Source organism: Priapulus caudatus, unplaced genomic scaffold (assembly GCF_000485595.1).
Source record: "Priapulus caudatus unplaced genomic scaffold, Priapulus_caudatus-5.0.1 Scaffold776, whole genome shotgun sequence".
Classification (NCBI taxonomy): Eukaryota; Metazoa; Priapulida; class Priapulimorpha; order Priapulimorphida; family Priapulidae; genus Priapulus; species Priapulus caudatus.
The window spans coordinates 30,772-36,398 of NW_014577837.1; positions in this window are offsets into that span (position 1 = coordinate 30,772).

Genomic DNA, 5,627 nt, shown 5'->3' on the forward strand with positions numbered 1-5,627 from the left:
GTTGTCGGGTCGTAATTGCCGCCTTTGCCGTAATTGTCCTGCGGGTCTTGTCAAGGTCGTACCGGTTTTTGTTTTTTATGCTCGAGAAGATGCCTTCACTGCCTTTACCGCACACGAGTCATGCCGCCATGTACACATCCAGCGCCACCCGGGGTTCCCCCCACGCGTCGTGTGCACATTCCCACACACTGCTCCGCACGCGTCGTGGCTGCACATATCCCACACATCGGTCACGCCGCCGGTGTTGCCACATATCGGCCACTACACGTCACGCGCCGGTTGTGCACATATCCACACACGGTCATGCGCCAGTGGCTGCACTCCACGCCGGCTCACGCGTCCGGTGTTGGCCACATCCCACACCACGACGTCAACGCTCGGTGTGCAATATCACACACTGCCGTCACGCGCCGGCTGTGCACATCCCAGCACACGCCGCTCACGCGTCGGATGTGCAACATTTTATCCCACACACGGGTCCACGCAGCCGGCGTGCTGCACATATCCCACACCACCTGTCACCGCGTCGTGTGCACATAATCCCCACACACGGTCACGCGTCCAGCGTGTGACCCACATATCCCACACGACGGTCCGTCGTCGCGTGTGCACTCCCACACACGGTCACGCGTGGTGTGCCCCACATCTAAAACACGATCACGCAGTAACGCCGTGTGCACATCCTACACGCGATCACGCTCGGTGTGTGTTCCCCCCCTATAGCAGACCATTAGCTTAGCTGCATGCCCGGCCGCACACGGTGAGATTCGTGCCTGAGCACGGAGCGTGAGTTTCGAAAAACTCACATAAATCGATTGTGCACACGCCGTGAGATTCATACTGAGCATACATCAGTGGCGGATCCATGGAGGCATAGGGGGCGGCCGCCCCCAGAATTTTCAGGGAAAGGGTATTTTAGCCTAACACCCTCCCCCTCGGGCTTTGTTGATCCTCTGAGCTCTCGCATGATTCGCCCCCCCCCTAGAATTCACTTCTGGATCCGCCACTGTACATGATAGGGTTAGTAATAGGTCAAGTTAAGAATAGGGCCACTAACTGGTTAGGGTATGGCTACAATCTGTTAGGGTGAAGGTTAGGGTTAAAGCCTGTATTTACGAGATTTTTGCTCAGAAACACTCAATCCGAAAAAATATAGCGAACTATAGTTTCACCTCACAGCGGATATATCACTGATTACACCAACATTAAAACACTAAGATTTAATGAGAGAGTTACGGTTACTAAACAGTTTGGGGCTAGGGGTTAGGGTAAAGTATAGAGTGATAGTAAGTATGATGATGACGAATGATAACAGGACGACGTATGCACTTGGCGAGTTGTGACGCATCCTGATAATTTTATTTATTATATATACTATACATTAAGATTTACGACAATCTTATTCATTGATATTACCCAAAAATCTGAAAACCGAAAAGCTCCGACCGAAAACCGAAGGTTTTTTCGTGGAGCTCGTCTGCACACCAACGCTCGCGTTTGGCTGCACGAGGTTCACTGCAGAAATATTAATGGTTTTAGGCGATTACTCCATTACATATTGTATACTGTACCGTACAGCATTCCTCTTAAAAACTTGGGTTAAAAAACTTGGGTAAAACTTGAAACGTGGGCCCCCAGCCCCGAACTCACGCGGGGGAAACCGAATCAGCTCTCCTGAGTGCAGGCATGTTGCACGCACCACGCTGCTCTTCCGACTCTCTCTTTATTCCTCTACTCGCTCCTCTCGCTCTCTTCTCTCTCTCTCTCTCTCTCTCTCTCTCTCTCTCTATATATTATATCATATATATATATTATATAATTATAATGTATATATATATATATATCCATTTTTTTCTTCTAACATCATTTATACAAGCCATTTCTAGGAGAGGCTTTCCCTCGTTCAACCTCTGCTGGGCGTACTAAAATGCTCTTCTACCAATCACAACCCAGTAACCTCGCTAGTATATTTACTTATTGACCGCGACCGCTGAACCCTTATTGGCATCTGCGCTCGATCCAGCTTCCCAGCTTCACATAATATCCCTATTCGTTGCTAATGATAAACTCTACTCTCTACTCTACTCTCGTCTCTCTCTCTCTCTCTCTCTACTCTCTCTCTCTCTCTCTCTCTCTCTCTCTCTCTCTCTCTCTCTCTCTCTCTCTCTCTCTCTCTCTCTAGTGTGCATGCACATTTTCTTCCTCTTTTTCTTACTCTCGTTTTTGCTCTATCCCTCTTTTGCCATTTCTTTTTCTTTTTCTGTCTCTTTCTTTTGTTTTTCCATCTTTCTTTCTGTCTCTATCACTACCCCCTCTTCCCCTCTCACTCTTTCTTAGCCTGATGTGGAGCTCTTGGTCCCTTAATCGATTTTATGTTTCATCGCAGCACTTATCGGAGTCCATAGCCTGAATCTACAGCGTCTATATCCTCTCCTGCGGGACCATAGAATGTTGAATGCGGTGGCAATACATTACATTTCGTGTGGAAAATTGATTTTACTGCCGCTCGCTGGCTGCTGTATTTGTGCCGGCTTCGTGGCCACAATGCCTACGCGTGCTCGATTTCAGCGGGGTGGGGAAGTTAATTTTATTGACGCATCATGGCAGCAGGAATGAGTAAAATCAGTGGTCAGGCATAAATTCTGTAAGTATGGGATATGCTGTGAGTCTGATGCATCAGGAAAATTGGAGAATGTCAAAATGCATCCCAGCCACTCGAAACAGAAACGTGCACAGAACAGAAAAAGGTTAATCATGTATGCAAATGTCTGATTATTGTTATTATTATTTATACCATTACATCATATACATATACATACCTTATCATATCAGACATTTTTAATTAATTTGTTATTACCGTGATAATATTTATTATCATTATTGTTACTATTTTCATTATTAATATTTCGTATGTATATTCTCCTAAGGATTTTTAATTACTCTCGCATATCGTATTTATTTGTCCAATAAATAATTATAAACAACCTGTCGAGGTGTGGCCAGTACAATGAGGTTGTATCAAAAACTTGACTTGCTAGATGGCGCTGTGAGGCAAGTCGGCCACCGGCGCAGTGTTGCTAAGATAATCAATACGTAAGATTCAAGATTCAAAAGATTTTTTTTATTAAGAATTATTATATAAAAATCGGAATACTGTGAAAGTATTGGTAGGCATATCACCTGGTGGACTGGTTTCTTACATATCCCCTGCCTATGGTGGCTCAGCGAGTGACCGGCAGATCTGTGGACGGTCCGACCTAACAGAGATCTGTGATCCTGGGGATAGCATTATGGCCGATAAAGGATTTAATGTCCAAGATTTGTTGGAGGAAAACAACATGGTCACTATAAATATCCCCACATTCTTCAAAAAAACGAACAGACTGTCAGGTGCAACTGTGCTAAAGGATAGAAAGATTGCAAGCAAAAGAGTTCATGTTGAACGAGTAATAGGTCTTGCCAAAACATGCAAAATTATAACAAGACCCATGAGCAATACAGAATCAGCATTAGCAAGCGAGATAATAAAAGTCTACTTTTATCTGTGCAATTTCAGAGCATCCATTATTCCGGAAAATGGCTAACTGCAATCAATTTACTGGTCAAATACAAAATTGTGGTAATTCCTATAGAAGAATGTATCCAGCAGGACTCCTCTGAAATGTTGCTCATAAAAAGCTAACAGCTTGGCTACCATTTCCTGTATGAACGTGTCATCCCTGGGGATTTTCACTGTAACAAAGTCTTTGAGTGTGTACACCACTAGGAAACATAGCTTCTGATTTGCACACATCAGCTGACCTTGTATTTAATAATAATAGCTATGGTTTGATTTAAGATGCAATGTATTGTAATGGCTGTACAGGTAAGGTAATGTGGATGGTGTGATGAGGTTATTATAGGCTGTATATGGGCACTTCACCTCAACAATACTATCTTCATATATAATCCTGTCTGGTGAGGCAGCCAGTTGAGGGTACTTTGTACTAATAAATATGCCACATTGCTGTGTAGCTATTTCCATCTCACTTTCAAACTTCTATACTGCAACACCTTCATATTTTAGGCCATGAATGATTGCCTTTGTCCTAAGAGTTTTGGAGGGAGTGAGGGATTTGGCTAAAATGACCATATCTTTCCTCTCCGTTGCTTTGCATATTTCCCCGAAGTTGGAAGAGGTGAGGTGGTATGATCGCACGTCCATCCATCGCCTGTTCTTTGCCTGCCTACGGGTAGACATCTCAATGTCTGTGGCCTGCTCGGATCTGTGTCACTTATGTAATAATACGAAATGCAAATATATCTTAAAAACTTGTTTGGGGTCAGTGACTGAGCTATTTGTTATGCTCATATGCATCTTCCAAATTGTATTAGGTTTGATAGTTCATTGATGAATGTAAATTATGTACAACCAGATATATATTATTTTCATTGTTAGCTCATCTGACATAGTCAGATGCAGCTTGTAGAATCGCTTGATCGTCCGTCCGTCCGTCCGTCCGTCCGATTTCTATATCCCCCCCGCCAATCTTATTTCTATATTCACCACTCTCCCGCCGCGAGACCTTCTACACTAACGTCTTACTGCGTGCACTCTGTGGTGGAGTGGTTGGGATTCTAGTAAACCCCTGTTAGTCCCAAATGTGTTCACATACACGCCGAAACAGTGGAATGCACAGGGATGGTATCAGGACCCTTCTCAAAAGAATGTCGTTGGCATCGTTATGAAAGTTGCCACGAGATGGCGCGTACTGTTAAGTGTCTCAGATTAAAGATGGAAGCTCCCATCATACGTAGTAGCAACAACTATCTGCAAAAGACAGAATAGGTAAGCACTCATCCATTAACCTACGCAAGCCTACAGGCTGCACAATAATAGAGCTGCACCTGTAACCAATTAAGCAAAACTCCACAGTACCACAACACATGCACTGGCAGTAGCCACTGGCAGTGCATACGTTACATGTAACATACTGACACTCAAGAATGCCATAATAATTATACATTTAAGGAGCATAAACCTTCTTTAACCAAATTTAGCTTTTGAAATTTCACTGTGACATTGTAGCCTCATACATCCAGGCATGTATAAGATTCTACTAGCAAACCCGGCAAGTCAAATTCCTTTCTAACGACAGAAGTCAACAAATCCATGTTTAACCCTCCTCTTGAGGGTCAAAGTTATTCGACACTACTCTTCGCATGTCAGCAGAAAGTAGATTTCATGGTCCTTTCAATAATGCCATAAAAATGCTAGGGTCACGCTGAAACAAAAAAGTTTTTCAATCGCTCCGTCGGACCATGTCCTCCAGAAAATGTATAAAATCTGCCCTGTCCCATTGACCTTTGACTGTTGACCTGCTCAATTTCGCACCAGGGATGGCTTATCCTACCATGATGCTATACACCGACTATCACGAGCCTAGGTCGAGCCGTTTAGATTTGTGCCGCAATTCTGCATTTCCTCCCATAACTTAGTTAAGGAGTGATGTTCCCCTTCTTTTACACCTCTTGACCTTTGACCTTTGACCCCAGCTTCGACAGCCCAACTCGTTTTGACGATCCCCCCAATGTGCCGAATATCGTGACCGTACGTCGAGCGGGTTAAGATTTGTGCCCACTGTTGA